Genomic DNA, 26,812 nt, shown 5'->3' with positions numbered 1-26,812 from the left:
ACTTTTATTAAAATTTTTTGAAAAAAAAATCTAGAAAATATTTTTTAATCATTAATTGATTTTTTTTAATTTAAAAAATTTGAAGAAAAATTTATATAATTAAAAAATTAACCACAACATATAACAAAGCTGATGAAAAAGCCTTAATTGAATAAATTTGAAAATTAGAGGACTGAAATGAACAAAAGCAAAGTTAAAGGATTGAAACGAAATCTGAAGAAACTTAGGGAGTCAATTTTGCATTTTACCCTTCTTTTTCACTTTTTTTTTTTTTTTTTAAATCTCAAGTGTAGTTGGGTTTCTTGGGTTGGGTGGGACCACATGTGGATGGGTGATTAAAAGGAGAAAACTAAAAAAGTCAAAATAGTGGAAGATGAATGCATAAGTTGAAGGGTATTTTGGGCTTATTTTAAAATATTTGTTTTCTTCTAAGCAAACTAACACATGCCATTTACATTAATGTAATGGTATTTAGGTAACTATAAACGAATACTCTAAGAGCATTTATTAACAAAACTCTAATCTATATATATAATAATAGGTGAAGCTGAGAAAAATTCAAATTAGAAATTTAAATTAGAGTTCCAATTTTGCGCCATGTGTTCTAAATTATTTATTCTTAAAAAGTTTTATTTCTTAATATTAGAATAAAACTAGTCGCTAACCCGTGCGATGCATGGGAATGCTACCAATTTTTTTAATTAAAAATAAATAAAAATTAAGATGAACCTCCAAATGATGTGACATTAGAATTGTAACAGCCATCAAAAATTAATTTTTATTTATTTTTGCTACCAATACCATGTCTTTTTGCTATGGCTTTTTTTTTTTTCAATTTTATTTACTTCATGTCTTCCACTAAATATTCAATGCATTCATTATATTAAAAAAAACGTTGAAGTAAAGCTGTATCCTCAAATAACTAAATATATGAGTTTAATTCCTCTCTGTTTCAATTTAAAACCAAGTTGTATTTTCCACCAGCCTGTTATATTACATAAAGATATTAGACATAGTATTATAGAGACTGTAAATATATTAAAATGTGAATCATGTAAAAAAAGTAACAAATAGATTTCAAAAGTAATGATACCACATAATAATAAAACATACACAACTTATTTCAAAAGGCTAATATATCACAACCCAAAACACTTGACTATTGCACGTGTCCTTGTAGGAATTACTGCATTCTAATTTACAAGTTGCAAGTTAAACTTCTTTTTGACAGGACCTTCATATCAAACAACCGTCATATCAAACAAACACTTTCCCATATTTTGTGCCACTTAGACTTTTTTACTTTAGGCCTTAAAGGGCTCCAAAACCTTCCTTAATGTACACCCCTTTATTCTCACATGGGAAACATGTCTATCACCAGCATCAAATAGTGAAACTAAGATGTTCCAAGACACCAATATTATAGTGTGATCATGCCACACCTCTCAAAGTAATAATAGCCCAAAAAGCATAAAGTTTGTGAGATCTCTGAAAAGAAGTTAAAACAAACAAAAAGGGATAGTGAAGTCCTCTCCAAGAAAAAGAACTCCAAAACACACGTTTCAATTTTCAAATGATGTTCCTTGAGTGCCAATAAATCTAGATCAGAAGGGAAAATAGAAGAAAATGATGGTAAAACTAAGAAGGATTCAGGACTATCAAATGCCGAGAAGAATTACAATGCCAGGGCCAAGCCTAAGAAAGTTTCCTGTGTCCTGTAAAGTCAATGAGCATTAAATGAATCTTGAGGTGCATATAAATACAATCAATCTTGAGAACAAAGAATTTGATGCTGACATTCCCTTGCATCGGGTTACCAACTTACCCAACATAGCTGACATTGAATTACCTCCTGAAGATGTTGGACATGCATAGAAATTTTTAGAATTTTTTATGCTTCTTTTGGAAAGTTAAGTTTAAGTGTTTAACTTCGATTATATGTACTGGCATACCAAAATGCAAAGCCAGCAGCTTATTGTTTAATGGCTAAATTAATGTTCTTTTGCCAAAAAATTAAGATTATCTAAATAGGTAGCCTATTGATATAAATCATGCTCTTAATTGCATATGGTCTCCCAATCAATTTAAACACTCTTATACTTCTACAATCTCCAAAAACTTGGGTCACGTGGCCTACAAAAAATCTACCCCATCCAATTTTCTCACCCCTAATATCTTATTCTTTATTAGAGAGAAGTGTTTTAGTAAGAGATAATTACCATAAAGCATTCAAACTAAAAAGAATTTGCAACCTCAATCCATGCTTAAAAATCCAAACTAAAAGAAACCTAAGAAATACAAACTATTCTAAGTCTGAACTTAAAACAGTCAAAACATAAACCATGAAGCTGTATTTTTTCTGCAAAAAAACATTCATAGCTTTTTAGTTGGGTGTAAAGAACCTAAAATGAAATAAATTAAGATCCTCCATTTATAAACTGCTTTTTGAGCTACTGTGCACTACATTAACTGGATCAAGATCCTCCATCTGCAAAACTGATATAACTAATTTAGTGATATATGCCAAATGTGTTTCCGCTCATGTTCACTTACTTTTCTAACCAATGAATATTCATAATTGGGAGAAACCCAACATCAGAATCAGTACAGAGAAATTATAATCAACATTAACGTTCAAACTCTCTCATGTTCCTTCAATCAAACTATAAAAAAACAGAATATTGATTTAAAACAGAAACCATATATTTGCTGTGTGATTAGAAGAGAGCATACCCAAACAACCTTCAAGGATCCTTTATTGTTTCTTGAAATAATCAGCTACCCAGTTTCCTTTTCCTACAATTAAATGCATAAGATGAATGAATGCATATCAAAAATCATCAAATTTTGATTTTTTACGGGGTAAATAACTACCCAGATAAATTACTTGAGTTTAGTGTATTGCATATTTTCATTGTTTATATTGGATATATATGTTCAGGAAGACAACATTTAAATCTGCTTCTTTTGGGTGAAAAATCCATAATCAAACTAAACCCGAATCTAATGCAAAAATATGAATTTTAAATACTCACAAGTTACAATTACGTTCTATTAACTGAACCAAGAATTGGTAAATGATAATTTTCTCAGCTGTAGTAAAATAGTATTTCTTGAAAAAAAAATCATTGGCACCACTCAAATCACCCAATAAAATCTTAATCAAACCCAGACTATCAAAATGAAGAATACCCATAGATTTTAGCAAATTTATTCTTTCTAAGATGTATATTGATGATGCCGAAGAAATCACCAGTGAGCTGCGAGTACTCCTCCGATTGAAGCAACACCTGCGAAGAGAAAGTAGGTGATCGACAGAGAGCACCGGTGTGGTGCCGGCCAAAGACCCTCCGACGATCAAGTTAGGATCTTTAAAACAACCCTAGAGTGCCAGAGTTGAGGTAATAGTGCGTACCTTTTGTCATGAGGGTTTTTGGGGTTTATATAGTGGTGTAGAGCCGAAATAAACGCCTTGGCGAGGAAGTACTTTCCTTTTAGAAGAGCAATTCGCAGATCTTTGCCTATTGTATTGAGCTCTTTCCTTATAGGAATCTTCTTGACTAAAGTCGAACGTGTAGCGCAAGAACTTTCCTTATATTCACATAAGCAGAAGTCAAGATAGGCTAAAAATGAGAGTTGGATTACTCCTTCAGCTTTCGTCTGCCAAGGTCGTCAGCCCATGTGTACCTCCTACACTGTCGTCAGCTTATGTACATCAACGTGATCCGTCAGCCAAGGACGTCAGCCAAGGACCTTACAGCCAAGGTCGTCAGCCCTGTCTCGTCCACGTGATCCGTCATCTTATTGTCGCTACGTAAGGGATATAGCCCTGAATGCCAGAAAAGGCGGCATCCTAATGAGATTGGCTGACGGGTTGGGTATTCCCGTCAGCTTCTTAATGTGCCGTCCGCTTATAATAACGTCACTATCAGCTGCCCCCCACTCCATTATCCCGTCAGCTATAGGCGACGGGTCATGGAGTTGGTGTTACCGGGGAAATGGTGTTTGCATGGTGATTCGTGCCACGTTCATTAAATGGTGGGACACATGTCATAGACTGATTGGCTCCGCGTCTGGACGAGTGTGTCGCTTCGTCTTTCGCGCCTCCTCTCTCCTATATATACCTCACTGTTTACCTTTTTCCCACTTTTTTCGCCTTGTTCATCTTGAGAGAAAGAATCCGTCACTGCCAATTTTATCACACCGTCGATCGTGCAACCGTCACCTTCTCGAGACCGTCCACGTAAGTTTTCCTTTACTTTTTTACTTTTTCTAGTGACGCCCTTTAGCGAAGTCGTCTACCTAGGATCTTAGAAAAACCCGTCGTTTGTAGGTAGTCAGATGTCTAGGGAGACGCCGAGTGATCCATCGTCAATCCGCGACGGAGCGGGTTACGACGAAGTTTTCCCATCAGGTCGTGAGCCCGCGGAGGGCCTATCCTGGTCGTCAGAAAGAGAATCGTCAACTCCTTCTGACGGTGACGTAGAGAGTTCTAGAGGAAGTGAGGTGTACGGTGATGAAGAAGGGGTAGCCGACGAAGACCAAGGGGTTCGTGGAAGGGAAAATATAAGTGACGGGGATGAAAGTGACGGTGACGAGGAAGCCTCAGTGAGCACCTCGGGATCCTCTGGTGATGACCGTCCCTTCATCTTACCCCCCGAGTGGTCCGTCAACAATTTTCTCCCGACGATGTCGGAGAACGTTTTCAAAAGTTTGCGGTCCCGTTACCAAATACCAGACGACATTCCCATCCGTCTGCCTGAGGAGGGTGAGAGGTGCTACTCAGGACGAACCGCGGACGTCGGCATGTAGGATGCCATGTTCGCGGCAGGACTAAGGTTGCCGCTGACGGCATTACACCGTCAACTGGCTAACTTCCTCGGGATTTCCGTCAGCCAGATTGCCCCCAATGCTTGGCGAACCTTCATTGGTGCCGAGATCTTGTGGGGTAGTCTAAGTGGTGGGAACCGTCAGCTGACCTTGGACGAGTTCTTTTGGTGTTACCGTCCTCAGCACATTTCCTCGTCAAAAGGAGTATATCATTTTGCAGTGAGGGATAAGGAGTTGAAGTTAGTGTCAGATATGCCCGACTCAAATAGGAAGTGGAAGGGCAAATACTTTTTTGTAGAAGGGACAAATTGGGTATGCCGTCAAGAGGAGTGGGAGTCAATGCCCAGTGGTTTTGATAACACATGGGCTTACGTTAGAGATTCAGGTTAACCCCGTCGGCTCTTCTCGCCTCGTCTACTCTTTTGCTATCCTAACCCGTCACTTTTCATTGCAGCTAATAATCGTCCACATATTACCGAGGAGCAGGAGGATTTCATTCGTCGAGTGACGGCCATTCCATTGGACGAGAGGAAGTGTCGGGATCTAATCACGTTAGATACTCTTCACTTATATTGTGGAGGTCCTGAACCGACGGAGGAAGCTTGCAAATTGAACGCTTATTCACGTCGTCGTAAGTGCTTTTTGACTTCTTGCCTTTATCCTGACGTTGTCTCTTTCTAACCCTTATTCTTCGCAGAAATGGAGTCAGCTAAACAATGGATTCGAGCTGCTGCTGCGGCCAAGAAGAGACAGCAGGAGAAGGTTGGGGACGAGTCAACCCCACCGTCAACCCACAGGCCCGTCGGGAAGGTCGCGGCCAAGAGGAAACCTGACGGTAGGGAAGACCGTCAAGGGAAGAAAGCCGCCCCAACCCCTGGGGACAAGTCTTCACGAAGGCCGTCGCCTCCCAGGCCCGTTCATGGGGCAGGTAAGGGGCCCATGACCTCGTCAGGCCCTATCTCCCAGGGGTCTGCTCGTCGCCTTCTGACCCACAAAGATTACGCTGTAGAGGTGACGGAGTCCATTTTGAAGGATGAGGAAATGGACCTTTGTGCCGAGCAGACCATTGACGAGATAAAGGCGTCAGGCCTTTTTGACCTTACCAGGGTGAGTCTCGCTTTCTATTTTGATGCCCGTCCAACTTTTTATGCCCTGACGTTGTCCTGCCCCCTTTTTCTTTCAGGCTATGGTTCGCATGAAGGCACTGTCAAGCAGGTGCTCTGCCAAGGAAGGGGTGATCACCCGTCTGAACGAGCGCGTCAAGTACCTAGCTGACGGTCAGGCGCAGTTCAAGGAGGCGAACAAAATCTTGGGCACGGAGTTGAGGGACTACAAGGAAAAGCTGACGGAGGAAACCCGTCGACGGGAGCTGGAGACGGAAGCCAAGGTGTCGGTGGAGAAGGAGTTGAGGTCCATCCTAGTCCAAGTGGAGACGGCTAGGAATGACGCTGTGGCGGAGTTTAAGGAGTCGTCAGCCTTTATAGACGCTTGCGCTGCCTACTACGGGGACGGGTTCGAGGACTGCTTGAAGCAAGTGAAATCTGCCTATCCTGACTTGGATTTGTCAAGGATTTCAATGGACGAGTCCATCCCGTCAACCCCTGCAGGGGACGCCGTTCATGAAGAAGCTGACGACAATAACCAGAGAGACAACAGCGTCGTCCTAGCCCAGCCAGCTGCGGATAACTCCGTCACTCTGACTCCAAATCCTCGCAACGGCGACCCAAATGCCGTCAGCCCTTCCCTCTCCTGTGCCCAGCCTTTTACTGCTGAAGACGATGGAGGACACTGACGCTCCCCTATGAACTTAAAGTTTTCTTCTTTTTTTTTTTTTTTTTGAGAAGTGTAGACGGAATAGTACTTGACGCCCATTTTTCTGGGCCTTTGTAAAGACATTGCTTACTTTAATCTTAATGTCATTTTATGCTTCAAGTATGTGTGTGTTTTTTTATTGCAATTCAGAATTGTTATTTATGTGCTTCATCAGCTTAGGGGTGACGGGATTATTTTCTTTCAATTCAATTTTTTGAACTGATGACGGCGTCAGCTTCTTTTCCATAAAAACTCAGGGTCGTTTTTTATCATTCCGTCAGTTTCATGGGCGACGTCGTTGGACAACTTAATTGTATGCCTTAGTTTCTTAACGGCGTCACCTTTTTCTTTCAGCTAATCTAGCTTGGCGTATCCATTTGGCAACATGCCCATTATTTCTACGAACAATGCCGTCAGCTAACTTTGAACATAACACCGTTATTAGGCCGTCACTTCGAGCAGAACACCGTCACTATGAACATAACACCGTCACCTTGTTGCATCATGGCAAGGTGACGAGCTCAAGAGGGAACATATCAGCATTTTATTGCCCTTGTACATCTTATGCGTTTGGTGGTAAGGCCTTCTAGTAACGAGGTCGTCCACCTTGTTGTCCTTAGATTGGGATCGTCCACTTTGTGGATTTTAGGTGTAAGGTTGTCCACTTTGTGGACTTATTTGTGACGCCGTCCACTTTGTGGACTTGGATGTAGGCCGTCCACTTTGTGGACTTATAAGCAGGTCGTCCACTTTGTGGACTTGGGCGTAGGCCGTCCACTTTGTGGACTTATAAGCAGGTCGTCCACTTTGTGGACTTGGGCGTAGGCCGTCCACTTTGTGGACTTATAAGCAGGTCGTCCACTTTGTGGACTTGGATGTAGGCCGTCCACTTTGTGGACTTAGATGTAGGCCGTCCACTTTGTGGACTTATAAGCAAGTCGTCCACTTTGTGGACTTGGGCGTAGGCCGTCCACTTTGTGGACTTATAAGCAGGTCGTCCACTTTGTGGACTTGGGCGTAGGCCGTCCACTTTGTGGACTTATAAGCAGGTCGTCCACTTTGTGGACTTGGATGTAGGCCGTCCACTTTGTGGACTTATAAGCAGGTCGTCCACTTTGTGGACTTGGAAGTAGAGGACCTGTTGTTTTCTTCAAGACATAAAAAATTCGTTAGTCGTTTCTGAATGAACCTCCTCTTATTATGATGAATGCATAAGTAAAATTTTGTTCGAAAATAGGAAAGATAAGTTTTCAGCCCTTTGGACTTAAAATAAACTGTAGACAAGAATAAGCTAAGACAAATAATTAAGGATCCTAAACTGTCAACGAGGAGTAACGTTCTGCTTGCTTTCTTCTACTGGTAGTATTTTCTGAGGTGCTCCGCGTTCCATGGGTGTCGCAGCTTCTGCCCGTCGAGAGTCTCTAGGTGATAGGTGCCCTTTCTTCGCCATGATATGATCTTGTAGGGTCCTTCCCAGTTCGGGCCGAGCTTTCCTTGTGTGGGATCTCTGGCTGTGCCCATTACTTTCCTTAAAACAAGGTCTCCGACTTTGAAGTCTCGGTGCTTGACTCGGGAGTTGTAGTGCTTGCTTACGAGGTCCTGGTATCGCGCGAGTCTCTGCTCAGCCACCGCCCTTACTTCGTCAATTAGATCCAGTTGTAAACGAAGCTCTTGATCATTTCTTCCCTCGTCGTGATTGGCCACCCTATAACTTGTGAGTCCTATCTCGACTGGAATGACTGCTTCATTTCCGTATGTCAGCTGGAAAGGGGTTTCTCCTGTAGGGGTTCGCACTGTTGTTCTATATGCCCACAACACGCTGGGTAGCATCTCAGGCCATACGCCCTTTGCCCCCTCGAGCCGAGTCTTGATGATTCGAAGCAAGGATCGGTTGGTGACTTCTACTTGTCCGTTTGCCTGAGGATGGGCTGGGGAGGAATAATGGTTCTTGATTCCTAACTCTGAACAGAAGGCTCAAAAAGAGTCGTTGTCAAATTGTTTACCGTTGTCCGAGATTAAGACTCTTGGAATTCCATACCTGCACACAATGTTTCTCCATACAAAACCCCTTATGTTCTTTTCAGTAATTGTGGCTAGGGCTTCAGCTTCAACCCATTTGGTGAAGTAATCGATGCCGACGATGAGGAACTTCAGCTGCCTTGCTGCCATCGGGAATGGCCCCATGATGTCCAACCCCCATTGGGCGAATGGCCACGTGGCAGTTATGGGGGTCAATTCTTCCGCCGGTTGCCGAATGATGTTGCTGAACCTTTGACACTTGTCGCAAGCTCTTACATAAACCTGGGCGTCGTTTTGCATTGTTGGCCAATAGTATCCGGCCCGAATCAACTTTTGTACCAATGACCGTGACCCGGAATGGTTGCCGCATATCCCCTCGTGTACTTCTCTCATAACATAGTCTGCTTCTTCGGGGCCTACGCACCTTAGGTATGGTCGAGAAAAGCCCCTTTTGTAGAGAACGTCCTTTATCAAGACAAATCGTGCAGACCGGACCTTCAGCTTCTTGGCAGCCTCCTTTTCATCAGGCAACGTGCCATCTTTTAGGTAGGAGATCAAGGGCGTGGTCCAACTGATTTCGGAACCAATTTCCTGTATGCAGACAACGTCAATTAATGGTGAGAGTTGAATGAAAGAAAGTACCTTGTCGATGGGGGTCATAGTTTCCGCAGATGCGGCTTTGGAAAGTCGGTCGGCATGTTCGTTTTCTCCTCTTGGAATTTGGACTATCTTGGCTTGCAGCCCGTCCATCCTCTTTTTTGCTTGTTCCCAGTACCTCTTCATTCTTTCACCCTTGCACTCGTACTCGCCGTTTACCTGGCTTGTGACGACTTGGGAGTCGCAATGAACAACCACGTTCGTGGCCCCTACAACTTGAGCAAGGTCTAGACCTGCTATCAGGGCTTCATACTCAGCTTCATTGTTGGTTGTAGGAAAATCGAGGCGAATCATACATTTGAGCTCGTCGCCTTCCGGAGAGTTGAGCACGACCCCTACCCCGCCAGCCTTCTTGTTGGATGACCCGTCAGTGAAAATGCCCCATTGGGGAATCTTTTCCTCTTCGCCTTGCGCGCTGGTGAACTCAGCAATGAAGTCGGCCACCGCTTGTCCCTTGATGGCGACGCGGGGGCGATATTGTATATCAAATTCACTTAGTTCTACGGACCACAACGCCATCCGTCCGGCAGCCGCAGGGCTGCCCATTGCTCGCCGCAAAGGTTTGTCAGTTAGGACGACTATTGTATGGGCTTGAAAATATGGTTTGAGCTTACGGGCCGCTGTAACCAAAGCGAAGGCAAGTTTCTCCATGGGGGGATATCTCTCTTCTGCACCGTGCAATGCCTTGCTCGCATAGTACACAGGTCGTTGGACCTTATCGTCTTCTCTAATTAAGGCCGCGCTGACGGCTGCTGGGGAAACGGCCAGATAGAGGAACAGTTCTTCTCCTGGTTGCGAGGGGCTTAGCAATGGCGGGGAAGAGATGTAGGCCTTTAAATCTTCGAACGCTTGTTGACACTCGGCAGTCCATTCAAAGGATTTTTTCAATGTTCGGAAAAAGGGTAGACATCTATCTGCAGCCTTCGACACAAATCTGCTAAGCGCGGCGACCCTACCGTTGAGGCTTTGTACTTCCTTAATATTTTTAGGAGGGGCCATCCCCATAATGGCCTGAATCTTGTCTGGGTTGGCCTCAATCCCTCTTTGGGATACCATGTACCCTAAGAATTTTCCTGCCGTCACTCCAAAGGCACACTTGCTTGGGTTGAGTTTCATGTTGTAGGAGCGAAGAGTATCAAATGTTTCCTTAAGATCCTCCAGATGAGCTTCTTCCTCTTGGCTTTTGACCAGCATGTCGTCGACATACACCTGGACGTTCCTTCCAATCTGTCGTGCAAACATCTTGTTCATGAGCCTCTGATAGGTTGCGCCAGCGTTTTTCAGGCCAAAGGGCATGACCTTGTAGCAAAAAAGGCCTTGACTTGTTACAAACGAAGTCTTCTCTTGATCAGCCTCATCCATTCGGATCTGGTTATACCCGGAGAATGCATCCATGAAGCTTAGCAACTGATGTTTGGCTGTAGAATCCACCAGGACGTCGACTCGCGGGAGGGGGTAGCTATCTTTGGGGCATGCTTTGTTTAAGTCCGTGAAGTCGACGCACATTCTCCATTTCCCGTTGTTCTTTTTGACCATTACCACGTTTGCCAACCAATCGGGGTAATACATTTCCCTGATAAATCCCGCTTCTTGCAGTTTGCGGACTTCTTCTGCTATTGCTTGGTCTCTTTCTTGGGCAAAGGTTCTTTTCTTCTGTCGGACGGGCGGAAAAGATGGCGACACGTTCAACCTGTGCACCATGACCGACGGGTCGATTCCCGGCATGTCTTCGTGGCTCCATGCGAATACATCTTTGTTTTCTTTCAAAAAAGTTGCGAGTTTCTGACGTACCGCTGGGTCGGCCAGGGTTCCGACTTTTGTCGTTCGCTCTGGGTGGGCTTCGTCGAGATGTACGTCTTCGAGCCTCTCGACGGGTTCTGTCGCCACCCGACGTTCTTCTATGTTCATGGCTTGAATGTGACTGTCCATCTCCATCATGGCCACGTAACATTCTCGTGCGGATACCTGATTTCCCCTCAATTCTCCAATTCCATGATCAGTAGGGAATTTTATCATTAAATGGTATGTCGAGGTTACGGCTTTCCATGAGTTGAGGGTTGGACGCCCTATGATGGCATTGTAAGCCGACGAGCAATCGACTACCAGGAATGTTATGTTCCGGGTGACTTGCTGTGGGTAGTCTCCAACGGTTACCGCTAAAGTGACGGTGCCAAGTGGATGTACCCTCGCCCCTCCAAAGCCAATGAGTGGGGCATTAACCGGAATTAGTCGCTCCCTTTCAATTTGCATCTGTTGGAAAGCGGGATAGTAGAGGATGTCTGCTGAGCTACCGTTGTCCACGAGAACTCGGTGTATGTTGTAATCCCCTGCCCGTATGGTGACGACCAAAGCGTCGTCGTGGGGATGGTGAAGGCGCTGGGCGTCCGCTTCCGAGAATTCAATGGGGGGATTTCCAATCCGTGACCATCCAAGCGCAGGACTTGCCGACTGGACGTTCTGGACCGTTCTGATGTATGTCTTTCGGGCTTTCTTGGAAGATCTGACCCTCGTGGTGCCTCCTACAATCATCCTTATGTCTCCTACAGGTTGCCTAGGGCGATTATTATCTCGCCGAGGGGCTTGATTTTGTGGCGGGTCCGCCCTTTCTTTGTTGACGAACCTCTGTAACCTCTCTCGCCTAATGAGAGCTTCTATTTGCTGTTTCAGGTCGTAGCAATCGGCGGTGTCATGGCCGTGGTCTTGGTGAAATCGGCAGTACTTATCCCTTGGTCTCCTGTTGGGATCCCCTTTCAGTTTTCCAGGAAAGGCCAAAGTTTCCTCGTCTTTAATCTGCATCAACACCTGGTCAATGGGCGCATTCAGGGGAGTGAAGCTCGTGTACCTTCCTGTAGGCGGCTTGGGTCGTCGATCATCTCGTCCCTCTTTGGTTCTCCCCCTTTTTCGTCCATTGTCGGGTTTCGTATCTTCCTGTCTCTCCCTTTTTCTGGGTTTATGGTCGTCTCTGGCCAGCAAGGCATCCTCCGCGTTCATATACTTCGTCGCCCTGTAGTATACATCGGACATAGTCTTTGGGTCATTCTTGCATAGAGAGAACAAGAACTTACCCTCTTGTAGCCCGTTCGTGAATGCTGCCACCAGTATCTTGTCATCCGCATCGTCTATTGAGAGGGATTCCTTGTTAAAGCGGGCTATATAGGACCTTAACGTCTCGTCTTCTCGCTGCTTAATGCCCAGTATACACGCAATAGACCTCTTGTGCCGATGACTTCCAATAAAGTGAGACACGAACTGTGCGCCCAGTTCCTTAAAGGTGCCGATAGAATTAGGCGTCGGCACAGTGTACCAATCCCTCGCGAGGCCCCTTCAAGGTGGTAAGAAAAGCCCTGCACATGATTTCGTCCGGTACACCCTGAAGATGCATTAGGGTTCTAAAAGACTCCAGGTGGTCCAACGGGTCTTTGGATCCGTCGTAGTTTTCCACATGGGGCATGCGAAACTTTGGAGGAACGGGGCATGAATTCACCAACGCTGTGAAAGGTGAATCTGTTCTATGGACTAGGTCGTCCAGGTTGCTGGACACCCGTCCTCTAAGGGCGTTCATCATCACATCCATGCGTTCCCTCATCTCCTGCATCTCGGCCGCGATATGAGGTGGTAGGGAGTCCGAGGCAGATGGCGGGTTTGTCTCTGGCCGCTCCAGCCTTGTTGGTGCGGTGCTACCTTCAGGCCTGACGGCATTCCTCCCTTCCGGGCTTGCTACTTCCTGGTCCTCCCCTGGTGCACTTTGGTGCGCGGTCACCTGCCGTAGTTGTTCTTCTAAGTCGTGATTCTGTTTAGTAAGGCGCTCGACGGCAGCAGCCAGCGTCTGAACTTGTCTTTCTAGCGCTGTAGCATGCGGTTCGTCGCCTTGGTTGTTGATTGTTGCCATCGATCGAGTGAGTACCATACAACTCTTTGTCTCAGGAACAGAGCAAGGCTGAATGTCTCTCTTGTTCTTTCCCACAGACGGCGCCAACTGATGATGCCGAAGAAATCACCAGTGAGCTGCGAGTACTCCTCCGATTGAAGCAACACCTGCGAAGAGAAAGTAGGTGATCGACAGAGAGCACCGGTGTGGTGCCGGCCAAAGACCCTCCGACGATCAAGTTAGGATCTTTAAAACAACCCTAGAGTGCCAGAGTTGAGGTAATAGTGCGTACCTTTTGTCATGAGGGTTTTTGGGGTTTATATAGTGGTGTAGAGCCGAAATAAACGCCTTGGCGAGGAAGTACTTTCCTTTTAGAAGAGCAATTCGCGGATCTTTGCCTATTGTATTGAGCCCTTTCCTTATAGGAATCTTCTTGACTAAAGTCGAACGTGTAGCGCAAGAACTTTCCTTATATTCACATAAGCAGAAGTCAAGATAGGTTAAAAATGAGAGTTGGATTACTCCTTCAGCTTTCGTCTGCCAAGGTCGTCAGCCCATGTGTACCTCCTACACTGTCGTCAGCTTATGTACATCAACGTGATCCGTCAGCCAAGGACGTCAGCCAAGGACCTTACAGCCAAGGTCGTCAGCCCTGTCTCGTCCACGTGATCCGTCATCTTATTGTCGCTACGTAAGGGATATAGCCCTGAATGCCAGAAAAGGCGGCATCCTAATGAGATTGGCTGACGGGTTGGGTATTCCCATCAGCTTCTTAATGTGCCGTCCGCTTATAATAACGTCACTATCATATATGAATGTTTTGCAAACATAACTTTTTAAAGAAGATTTAAACAAATTCTCCATCTCTGTATATCATCTGAAACTGATTTTTAGAGAACACAGAAAAAGAGAGAGAGAGAGAGAGAGAGAGAGAGAGAGAGAGAGAGAGAGAGAACATATAATTCAATATGACGTGTTCTTTGTAACTTGAGTCTACTGACTACAAAGCAAAGCGTAGAGACTAGACTGAGAGAGTTAGAAGAAATTGAAACCAAAAAATTAACTATATTAAAATTTTTTTTTAAAATTATTTATACATGATAAGTTACAATTCAAATTGAGTTTCATGAGTTCTTTAAATGTAAAGAGAACACTACAATATTAGAAAAATTAGATGTACATAGACAAATAGATGTACTAAAAAAAATTCAGAAATTTAGTACAGAGGCAAACGTATACCATACCTTTAAGCTTGATTCGAATGGAGGAAAAGACTAAAGAGAAAGGCAACAAAAAAGCAGAAATTAATCAGGAATATTAAATCTAAATAAAAGTGAATCGAAGAACAAAAATTAAGAATGAAACCTATAAATTGCATCACCAACTGGGTTGGCTAGGTCGGTTTCGATGAGCTGGATGAGATCAAAGGCAAATGGGACGGCGTTTGCATTTGGGTGGTTTGTGGCTTGCGGTAGTGGTCTTAGCTGTGGGTCTGAGGAAGGAGATATATGTTGGTTTGTGGGAATGGTGGGTTTTGATTCTTTGGATGCTCTGTCGTGGGTCTGAGGAAGGAGATCTCTACGGTGGTTGGTGGTCTGCATTTTGGAGGAAGGAGAAGTGGTCTTTGCCGTGGGTCTGAACAATGGGGGAGCTGGTAGAGGAGGAGCTTTGGGTTGAGGGAGTTGGTAGAAGGAGCTCCCTATAGCTTCTAGAATTGCTCTTCTTGATTCTAGATTTTTGGAATACCACAATGCGGTTATAGGAACTGTCCAAACCACACTTAATGCGGGAACAGTTTTTGTCACCCTTTTCCCCAATTTCAACATGTCTCTCAAAGACCCTCACGTTTGTGATGCTCTTAAAGTCCAAGTCCAGATTACAGGAGTTTCTCAAGTGCATGATACTTTTGCAGCTACACTTCACTATTAGCTTGCCTACAGACTCCAAAACCATGCTTTTGACATACCTATACCAAAGATAGCCCAGTCCAATGATGCTCTTTTGATTCAAGTTGATCCAGGCATGACGCCTATGTGCACATTTGTTCCAAGACAGTTGAACAAAGATCAGATGAAAAAACTCTTTCCAGAATCATGGATCACAAAATATGAGACTCTTCATCAGGCATTTCAGCCAATCCAGTCCAACACTCCTTTCTTCATCAGAAACTAGAACGGTGATGTTGAAGTGAGGTTTATGACAGCCACACTAGAAAAAGAAGAAGTCACGGTCTTTCCTACAGCTATGATCCAACCAGTTTCATATGAAGGTCTTGATGGTCTTCAGATTAAAGCATTTAGAGAAGATGGAAAACCTGTCTATGAAGGAAAATCATCCATTGGACACATATGGTGGGATGTTTGTGATTGTGCAGAATGTCGAGAAGAAGAAGTATTTGAAGAAGATCAGAAAAGAAGAAAGAAAAAGTCTTCACAGCAGCTTCTTAAAGAAAGATATGAAGCAGGAGACCCAGAAGTTGACCTCCTTGGAGAACCTTCAGGAAAGTTTGACTACTATGTCTTCTATCCCAGATCCAAAAAACAAAAACCTCCATCCCTTTCCCCATGCAAAGAAAGTCATCATCCAAACCAACAAAACCAGAAACCACATTTAATCCCATATTACCAGAAAGTCCTTCCCCAAGTACAAAAATGTCAACCCAAACCTCCCAGTCAAACCCACACACAAAAGCCCTTACCTTGTTATATGTTTTACCATGCATCACCCTCATACTCACAAAATTTTCCTCCTTTAGAAAGTTTTGACCACCCACAAGCCAATGTTAAACATGTTTGGAAAATCAAAAACCCTGTTGGAACCAATCCAGATGGAAGCAAAAAACAGGTCTCATCAGCTGAAGCAGCCCTCAATTGGCAGGCAGAAAATGCTGTAGCACAGAACCAAGTCCTTTCGAAGATCCTTGACAATCAACAAAAGTTGATTGAAGCAGTAAGTCATACCTTCTCATCCTCAAATTCTCTCATTGAAGATTTGAAGAAGAAAATACAGTCAGTTGAACAAGAATTGGAAACAATTGCCTCCATAGTAAAAGATTTGGCTGTCTCCTTTCCACTCATCGGGCAAAAAGAAAAAGAAAAAAAGCAGTTATTGATGCAACTCCAGTCTTTGGAGAACTCACAAAAGGCAGCTACCCAAGCACTTCCAATGCAAGTCTACATGCCATACCAACCTCGTCAATCACTGTATAAAGATCTGTCCATACCAGTACCCTCACCATTTTCCCCAGTTTCTCCATACCAAAACCTCCAACCACTAAACATGACACATCCAGCCCAAAATCCTTTCAAACCATGTGGAATTTTTTCCAACACAACAAACCCAACACCACCACCTCAACTAGAATCTCAACCCAGACCAGAACCTCAAGCTAAACCACAAAAGGAACCTCCTCCCATCAAAAAAGACAAAGAACCCTTATACCAACCACCAGATCCAACTATTGGTGCTTCCTCCAGACCCCCAGATATGAACATGTTGGCCATAAATTCTGATCCTCTGAACCCGATATCATCATTTCTCAGAACTTTAACTCTTCAGGAACCAACAGAACCCTTTCTTCTTCCAGTCATTGATGACATAGATTTAGATTTATTTGGCCTTGACCTAGATGAAGTCTTCATGACTGAGCCAAAAGTAGTAGAAGAAGAAGATGATGTCCTTCGCCCTAAACAACCTCCACCTCCACCACCAATATTTCCTATACCACCTGTCATCCCTGATCGCCATACAAGATTAACCTACTCATCAACCACAGATTCAAAGCACTTGTTCACCCTTGATAACAGTCCTCCTTCAAAATGGCATGATGAGATTTTCAACATGTATTCATGGTGTACAGCAGAACTTCAAGCCCCAAACAATACAGTTGCCCAGATTATTGCCAAATTTGTAGCAAGACTTACAGGCAGACTAAGACAATGGTGGATTAACCTTGGAGAATACAGGCAAAGACAAGCAGCCCAGAGTAACACACTTGAGGATTTTTCACGATCCTCCATAATGAATTTCTTGGTTCATTAGCCCATTACACTGAAGTAGCCAGAGATGAATTCTTATTGATGAAATGCTGTTCTTTTGAAAGAAAAGATTTGGAAAAACATTTTGACAAAATGTCTAGCAGATACTACGCCTTTAATGGCATGGATGATGTGAATTCCAAGCACACCTTCTTGAACTCATTCCCAGAACCACTTGGTGATGAGACTCTTCGTATGATGAATCTTCAAAAAATCACCTTGCAGCAAGCCTCTTTAGGTGAGATTTATCAGCATGTCCTTATTGCTTTGGAAAAACTTTGCAATCAAAGAAAGTTTCTTTCAGAGATTGACAAGATCCACAGCAAGCTTAAAGACAATTGCCAAAGGAAAGATTTGCAGATCAAGTGTTATGATAAAACCTGTTCTTATCCAACAAAAAAAAGAGATCATTACAAGAAGTACTCTTGGAAGAAGAAACATTCTCATCCAAAGAAGAAATTTTTCAGGAAAAAGAAATGGAAGTTTCTCAGAAGAAAGCAGTTCAAAGGCAAAACTTCAAAAGTTTGTTTTGTATGTAGAAAGCCCGGTCATTTTGCAAAAAATTGTCCAAAAAGAGAAAAAGCAGCAAAGCTTTTATAGCAAGCCCAGATTCATGCAGATGATACTCCATTTTCAGATGTTGAATCACTCTTTTCCCTTGATGATGATTATTCTCCCCAAGCCTTGGTAGTCATGGCTTATTCAACCTCAGAAGATGAATCAGATTCAAGCATTACAGATGATTCAGACCTAGAAATCCAAACCATATACACATCTCAGCCTCTTATAACCCCAATAATTGGCCCCACACCAATAGCACAAGTCCACATCCTCCTTGATACCTATTCCAGACCCATCCCAGTAATAGCTTTGTTTGATACAGGAGCAGCAGCAACAATCCTTCACCCTAAAATTTTACTAGAAGATTTTTGATTACCCCATCATCAGATGTTCAGAGCAGCCAATGGAGAAACATTCTTGATCACCCAGAAAAGCAAACCTATTCACATTAGAATATTCCCAACCCTTACCATTAAACACCAAGTCCTTGGATTCCCCCTCACAGGCAAAGACCTCCTCATAGGATTTGACCTCCTTCACCAAATACCCAACCTTATATGGTCCTCAAAAGACCTCTTGCATAAACAACACCTTCTCACATGGACCCAGGTACCACATTTGCTCTCAATAAACCCTTTTGACTCCTTGAAAGCCCAGATTATCAATGAATGTTGTGCAGCCACCCACTCAAAATTCCTCCTCAAAAACCCAAATCCTCTGTGGAAAAACCCAGCCTTTTTCATAACCCTTCCATTCAAAAAGAATGAAGATGTTAACCCTACAAAAGTTAGTTATAGAGGTATGAACCCAGAACACTTATCCCTAGCTAAGCAGGAGTTAGCTACCCTTCTTTCAGAAAACCTCATTGAACCCACAACTTCTCCATGGGCATGTGAAGCCTTCTATGTTAACAAGCATGCAGAACAAGTCCGAGAAAAACTCAGATTGGTAATCAATTACCAAGATCTTAATCATTTCCTTGCTAATGACAAGTTTCCACTACCAAACAAAAGTGCTCTTTTCCAGCATCTTTCCAATGCCAAAGTATTTTCAAAGTTTGATCTCAGAGCAGGATTTTGGCAATTAGGAATCCATCCAGAAGAAAGATACAAGACAGCATTTTGCATTCCAGACCACCATTATCAATGGACGGTAATGCCTTTCGGCCTAAAAAATGCTCCATCCCAGTTCCAGAAAGCAATGGTAACTCTGTTTCAACTACTGTTGTCAAATGCATTAATCTATGTAGATGATATCCTCCTATTCTCAAAAGATGCAGAATCCCATGAAAAGTTGCTTACTGAATTTTACAATTTAGTAAAAGCTCAGGGGATAATGCTTTCAAAAAAGAAGATGGTCATAGGAGTATCCTCTATTGATTTCTTGAGAGTAAACATTTCAAATGGAAAGTACACTCTGCAGCCTCACATAGCGGTCTCTCTCAGTGAATTTTCAGATACACTCACCAGCACCAAACAGATCCAACAGTTTCTTGGAATTGTTAACCACATGTCAGATTTTATTCCAAAAATTTCCAGACACAGAGATTGTTTGTCCAAGTTGTTGAAAAAATCTCCTCCAGCATGGAATTCAATTCATACAGAAGCAGTCCAACAATTGAAGAAATTGGCAGAAAAACTTCCTCCTTTGCAAATTCTAGGAACAGAAAAAAGAATTCTACAAACAGATGCAAGTAATGAGTATTGGGCAGCAGCTCTCTTTGAAGAAATTGATGGAAAAAGAAACATTTGCGGATACAAAAGCGGTGCATTCAAGCCTTCAGAACTCCATTATCATTCCACTTTCAAAGAAATTCTGGCAGTTAAACATGGTATTGAAAAGTTCCAGTTTCACCTCCTTGGTCACAATTTTCTTGTAGAAATGGATATGTCTTCCTTCCCAAAAATGCTCCAGTTCAAAAGAAAAATGCTCCCCCATCCCCAGTTACTCAGATGGTCAAATTGGTTTTCACAATGGTCCTTCCAAGTCAAGCACATCAAAAGTACAGATAACCTTATCACTGATTACCTTTCCAGAAAGCCTCCAGTCCTCCATACCACAATAATTCCTCCACCCTTATGTGTATATCCAATAACAGATCCATCATCATCCTCAGGCCCTTCTTCATCCTCTAACCTTTCATCCTCTGATGATATCATGAACATGATAGAAACCCTTCCCCCAGACATAAAAGACCAAATAAAAACCCTGACCCTTCAAGCCAGATCCAAAAGAATCATTCGAGTCCTCCATGATTACCTTAAACAACACCAAAGTCATTTCCTTGCCATTTTCCCAGATATTGAACAACCATGGAAAACCCCATTTGCATTTTGGATAACATATTGAAATGTGGCACATTACCTTTACATGTGGTACTTACTCAATGAGTACTACTTGTGCATTCATTTTGAGCCACGATTCTACTTATACACTTTTCCTCATGAAAATCATTATTTTAACAAATTTTGGCATGAAATTTTGAAAAATGATGCTCATGATGGTCAATGGTTCAAGTATCACAAAACAGATCACCCTCGGTTTGGTCACAAAATCAATTCAGCGTGTCTAGTAGCTAAGCTGAACTCCAAAAATAATGTTCAAGCAGAAGGAATTGTCCACCCTCCAGAAGTACATTGGGTAACAAATGCCGACGGAACTATTCACAGATACACAGACGTATCTTGGATATCTTGTCACTATTCACTCACAATGACAGAATCCCTCAATCAAGGAATCCTTCCGGACATTGTGCCAGTGGACCCAGATGTTTGTCGACAGCAATGGCCCCATCAACACCATTGGGAAATGCCCAGTCCTTTCGACTTCGATGATCCTTATTACCATAACCATGATCCAGATGCGGACATTGATAAAGAATGGTTCCAAGGAAGAGATGATTAAAGTAAGATACATACAACAACAAAAAAAAAAATTTCGGGGGACCCACTTTTGGACCCACTTTTGTCTTGGTTTTCCTTTCCCACTTGCCGTCACACCTTCTTCAAGATGGCCACTATTGAACTCTATGATGCCTAGTCCTTTGTTCAGTCCCATAATGCCTATTGTCAGAAAATTAAATGTGTAAAAAACACTGTTCATGCCAAAAATTACTGTTCATTGGCCTAAAATCACTGTTCATGGCCAATGAACAGTGACAGACGCGCGTGAAAAAAAAAAAACTAAACTCAGACGTGGATGTGGACGCCAATCCAAACGCCCTCTATATATCGGGTTAGGGTTTTAGAAAAGCTGCGTTTATGTTTTTTTTTTTTTTTTAGGTTTAAAATTTTTTTTTTTTTTTTGGGTTTATGTTTTTTTCTTCTTAAATATTATATTGACATGAAAAAATGTGGAGCAAGCAGAGCTTCGGTTACACATATATATATATATATATATATATATATATATATATATATATATATATATATAGATGTGGGACTATATCATAAATATTCATCCAAATGAGTTATTCAAAAAATCTAGAATAAATGAATCGTAAAAAAAAAGTGCTTCACAATAATTTTTTTTTAAAAAAAACATGGACAATTTACATTTTATACATACCATTGTAGATATTGTAGATATCAAGATTTTTATTAACATATTGTAGATATCAAGATTTTATGATGTATTTATAGCTGCTTGATTGATCATGATCAAATGTTTGTCATCAAATTAATTTGCATTTGATGACTTTTCAACAATGGATAATCAGCAAATGAAATCAAGTCACATGTCAAGTCTTTGAGTTACTATTACTCGCATAGAAATGACATGCGTCCAAGCCACATGGCAACATCAAATGAAGAAATCCATGTGGCAATGTCTGAAAAAAAAAAATCACATGAAAATTTCTTATTAAATGATAAATGAAAGAACAAATTAAATTCAAATTCAAATTCAAATTTAAAAAATTCAAATTTTGCAATTAATTTTCAATAAATACTGAGAGAAAATTCCAAATCAAATGGTATTGAGTTGCCAATAAATAGAGGCTTTTCATATGAGAAAAAGAAAAACAAGAACCTAGAGAGAAAAACCCTACATATAGTTTGCCAAAATAAAGAGTCATCTCTAAGTCCAAAAGAGCACTCTTGCTCTCTCAAAATCAATGCTCATTTTTACTTCTTCAAATCAAAATGAGGATTTTCCTTCAATTTAGTTCAAGATTAAGCCAACAGCCGTGACTTTAAATCAAATACATTCAATCACACATCCAACTTGGAGACATCAAGGCACAATTCAAGATCAAGCTTTATAGCCCCTTTAGATCATAAGTTTCTTGGAGATCGAATCAAAGGAGTTCATTGTATTATTTCATTATAAAAACTCACGCAGAGAATTGTGCTCACATATATACAAATCAATATAAATTTATAATTTGTTACACTATTTTGTGGCTGTATGATTATTTTGTGTGTACATCCTTCCCACCGCCTTCGTCTTCCAGCCATTAGAGTGAGAGTTGCGTTTGCGCATCCTTCCCATTGCCTTCGTCTTACAGCCATCAATGTGAGAGCTTTGTCAGCGTATCGTTCCCATTGCCTTCATCTTGTGTTCACTTATAGTTCCCACTGCCTTCGTCTTGCGACCATCAGTGTGTGAGCTTTGTCTACAAGGACGTAGCTAGCTTTGGACTAAAGGGGCAATGGCCCCTCCTAATTTTTTTTTTTAAAAATTATTATTGTTATATATATATATATGTGTGTGTGTGTGTGTGTGTGTATACTAATTTTAGCAATTTCGTTTTATAAAATTACATTTTTTCCCTTATACAATATCATTGATTCCTTTAAGAGTAATACTATGCTCACAAACTTTTTTACAATATTTTTACAAACTGTTTTGATAGCAAGTTCCTATTGGTTCGCACATAGACCCAGCATTCACATAATTTTTTTTACTTACTAGTAACCACTTATTACATTAATAATTTATAAAAAAGTTTGTAGCACTAGTATTTTCCTCATTTTAGTGACTATAAAATTATCATGCTTTCCTTGACGCTCCCAAAAGCAACAAACATGTACTAGTTATGTGTGTTTCACTTGGTGGTTTGACCTTTGATTTTACTTCTACTAGGGAGTAGACCCCACTTTTATGGTTTTTATTGTTTTGCATGTGATAACTTATACCATATTAAACACGTCCTGAAGCTTTAACCTTACGTGGAGAAGCATGGTGGCTTCTTTGTAGTTTTGAACTCGAATGCTACATTTATTGGATAATAAGCCACGACCACACATGATCTTCACACTTAAAGTAGACAGCATGCAAACTTCCACATGTCTTTAATTTCTTTTACATGCACAAATAACACTTTCAATACTCTTACGATGTACAATGTTTAGGTGCTTGAATGTGAGCATTGAACTAACAATTGGCCCTGTTTAATAGCTTAGTTCTAACACACATTTTCACATTTTAAACAACATTATACACATTTTCACACATTTTTCCATCTACACGTATTTCAAAAAACTACAAACAACATTACTTAAACTCCTCTACCAAACAGGCCTTTATTCATCTTGTTCTTTGGTTTACTGTCAATTGTGCCAGGTACTAATCAACCCTCTACTTGAGGTGTGGGTCTTCTACATTTGCTTGGATTGTGGTATCTACAAACTGGGTTTTCTCCAAGTGGTTGCTATCAAGTAAACTCCATGGTTATTTTTTATGAATCATCGAAAACTCTCAATGAGCAATCCATCACTCTCTTGCACTCTACGGACGAACCTGTGGAAAAATGCATCGTTTTGGAAGTCAGCTAGGTGGATGGACTTCCAAAATGAATTCTTTCTCCACAAGTTCGTTTGTAGAGCGCAAGAGAGTGATGGATTGCTCGTTGAGAGTTTTCGACGATTCGTAAAAGATAATTATTGTGGATCGTAATTGATTGCAACCACTTAGAGAGAACCAAGTTTGTAGAGATCACAAGCAAACATAGAAGAGCCACAAGTCAAGCCGAGGGTTGATTGGTCTGAATCACTGGACACACTTGACAGCAAACCAAAGAAAAGGATGAATAAATTGTTCATTCAAATGCTATTTTATGATATCTAGATCGTCAGTCAAGTGGGTTCGTCCAGATGGTGCTGGACCCTTGTCATTGCTCCTGCAAAATGGGACTAAGGCTTTCTTGAGATGGTCACCGGTGTGGCGCTTGCCACAATGTCTCCAATGCCAAAGTTAGTATGTAGAAATCTTTTGAGAGAAAATGAGAAGCGAAAAAGTATTTCTTTGGGTAAGAATTCAGTACCTTTTGTGCCTCTAATGAGTGTGTATATATAGCTTCATGGTTTTTAACCGTTGTGGCTTTGATTGTGGTTTTAATACTCTTCTTATAATGCCTTAGTGCTTATTAATGTTGGTCTTGATGAGGCTCCAATGGTCTGATAGCTAGTTAGTAACTGTCTGGGGCATTGAATCTTCTTATAAATGACTTGTCTGCCCTCGTCCATGCTGCTTTATGAGTGGACGAAAGTGTTTCATGAGGTCGTCCAAGGAAAGTGGTTTCGTTAGTCCCATTAGCTGCCCCCCCAGTTCTGTGGTCGTCTTGGTGTGTCAGGACGACCATCGGAAGATGAATGATTTTCTGACCAGATGTGGCTCTTGGAGTTTTGTTCCACATTTAATGCGTAGTGGCGGCGCCACACGCATCGTGGCCACGTGGCACGTTCTGACCAATGCAGTTAATGCCCCAATTGGGTGACTCTTGGTTTTCCCGTTGAATTTTAGTTTTCTGTGCTTTTGTTTTTAAACTTCCCTTCATTTCACTTTCCCCTTCACTTTCTCCAACTCTCAATTATTTCTCTGTGTTTCTTCTCCTCCCACCCTCCTTTGCAATTTTCTTTGAGCCGTTGCATTCTGTGGTTGAAGCTTCCTTTTGAGGTATGTTTCCTTTCTTTCCTTGTCCTTTGTTTCTCTATGGCATGGGTAAATAGTGCTTAATTTCTAATTTTTGCTCTCTCTCTTTTTTCTTTTATTTTTAGGATTTTTCTCTCCTTCTCCGTTGTCTAGTTTTCATGGTTAGTAGCTCTGAGGTTAGGGTATCTTGCCCCCCAATCTCTTTCTTTTTTGCGCATTTGGGGGCTTCTTTAAGTGCTTCCCGTGCCTTTCTCCCTTTGGTTGAGAACTTTGTTTTTTAGGGTAATAGTTTAGGCATTGTGTTGATCTGCTTCCCTTGCTTTGTCAATCAATTGACTAGTTTGAGGGTTTAGTGAGCGAGTGGGGGGTGATGTTTGAGGTGAGGTCAAGTGAGTTTGAGACCAAGTTGTCATCTAGCATCGATCCCGTGGAGGGAGATACCGCTGTCTCCATCCCTCGTGAGGTTAGGGCTTTCCATGCCCTTGTGGAGGTATGTGGTTTAGACAGTGATACACTTTCCAGATTTAGGGGTAGGTTCCAATTTTCTGATAGGGTTAGGGTTCGTCTTCCTCATGAGGAGAAACAGGCTTGCCACTTCTTGCCTGGGTAGGTATGCTTCTACAAGGCTGCCTTCCTGAGTGGGATTAGGTTCCCGGTTCATCCTTTTATCATGGAGCTCTTGAACCATTTCCAAATTGCTTCTAGGCAGCTTATGCCCAACTCCTGGAGAATAGTGGTTATGGAGATATGGCTGGCTGCAACCGACAGAGATATGATTAGGGTGGACGAACTTGTCTACTTGTATCATTTGAAAGAATCCAAGGAGTACGGGTACTACGAGCTAGTGCCTTGGGTCAAGGAGGCTAGGATCGTCAAGGACTTACCCTCGTCGTTCTGGTATTGGAAGTCTTGATTCTTTTTTGTCTCTGGGGATGAGTGGGAAACCCCTTCTAGCGAGTGTGGGGAGACGTCCCTAGGTTGCTCCGTCGGTGGGGAACCCCAAGTGTAGGTGCGTCGTCTTTCTGCCAGTCTTTCGTCAATATTTTCATCCTGTTTTATATCTTTTTCCTTTGATCATATTTCGTTGCTAGTAACTTTTTCTGTCTGCCATTTCGTGTATAGTTAGGAGACGGCCAAAGCTTAAGAGTAGATATAAGCAGCGTGTTGAAGTGGCCATTGAGTACGCGAGGACGATAGAAGATTTTGACGATCTTGTTGATCCGCAAACACTAGCTTTTCACTGTCTTGGTCTGGAGCCTTCTACCTTCGTCTTGCGCAACATAGAAATTGAACAAAAGAAGAGTAAGCATTTGTTGAGTTCGTCCATTTTGACCTTTATTCATCTTTATTTTTTTCTTTTTTTTTACAAGTTCTTTTCCTTTGTAGAGATGACGACGAAGTTTAATCAGGGAATGTATGCATAGAAGAGAGCCAAGAGGAACGAGCCCCTTTCCAACATCAGGATTAGGGTTGTGCGTGTGACGAATAAGGGGGCCTCCATCACTCCAAGTACCCCAACCACTCCCAGGACTGAGATGACGAGGACAGCCTCCCCGGCGACCTCGGTCGAAGAGATCATCCCCCAACGAAAGAGGTCGTGGACTGGCAACAAGGGGAAGGAAAAAGCAGACTCTCGTTCGTCTAGTGTTTGGGACGATGCTGGGGTCGCGTTGGCAAGGGCGCAAGAGACTTTTACTGCTAAGGAGATGAAAGTGTTCTTAGGCACGTCTCACAACAAGGTTGTGGGTCGTTATCTCCACAAGCTCGTCCAGGTAGTGTACTTATGCAAATCCACTCTTTTTTTTTTTTGCATTGTCTTGAGGTCTGGTTCTTCCTTTCTTCTTCTCTTTTGTAGGTGCTGGGGGAGAGTTTTCACATCACCTCAGAGTTCCTTACCCAGGAGGTGAAGGTGGTGTCGGTGGCGTCCCAGGTGGAGGCTTTGGAGGCTGAAAACTCCAAACTGAAGAAGGAGCTGATTACCGCTATGGGTGAGGCTAACAGTCAAGGAGTAGGTTAAGGGTCTCTCTAACGAGCTGAGGGTGGAGAAACAGTTAGTCTCGGAGAAAGGCGAGCAGCTTTTGGCAGCGCAAGAAAAACTCAAGACAAATGTTGCTAAGTCCGTGGAGGCCTTTTAGATGACAGAGGAGTACAACAA

The 26,812-nt window shown here is 42.3% G+C and overlaps 1 long non-coding RNA gene across 1 annotated transcript; it reads right to left on the bottom strand.

Annotated features, from left to right (window-relative positions):
• Positions 1 to 2,722: 2,722 nt before the first annotated feature.
• LOC142632060 (uncharacterized) lies at positions 2,723 to 14,691 on the bottom strand. Its single transcript, XR_012843720.1, has 3 exons — positions 14,552 to 14,691; positions 14,431 to 14,460; positions 2,723 to 2,796 (listed from the first exon to the last, which is right to left on the bottom strand). It is a non-coding gene; the product is annotated as an uncharacterized LOC142632060 (long non-coding RNA).
• Between the last annotated feature and the right edge of the window lie 12,121 nt (positions 14,692 to 26,812).

Source organism: Castanea sativa, chromosome 4 (assembly GCF_040712315.1).
Source record: "Castanea sativa cultivar Marrone di Chiusa Pesio chromosome 4, ASM4071231v1".
Classification (NCBI taxonomy): Eukaryota; Viridiplantae; Streptophyta; class Magnoliopsida; order Fagales; family Fagaceae; genus Castanea; species Castanea sativa.
Note: the sequence above shows the minus strand (reverse complement) of the source record. Positions and strands in the feature narration are given on the sequence as shown.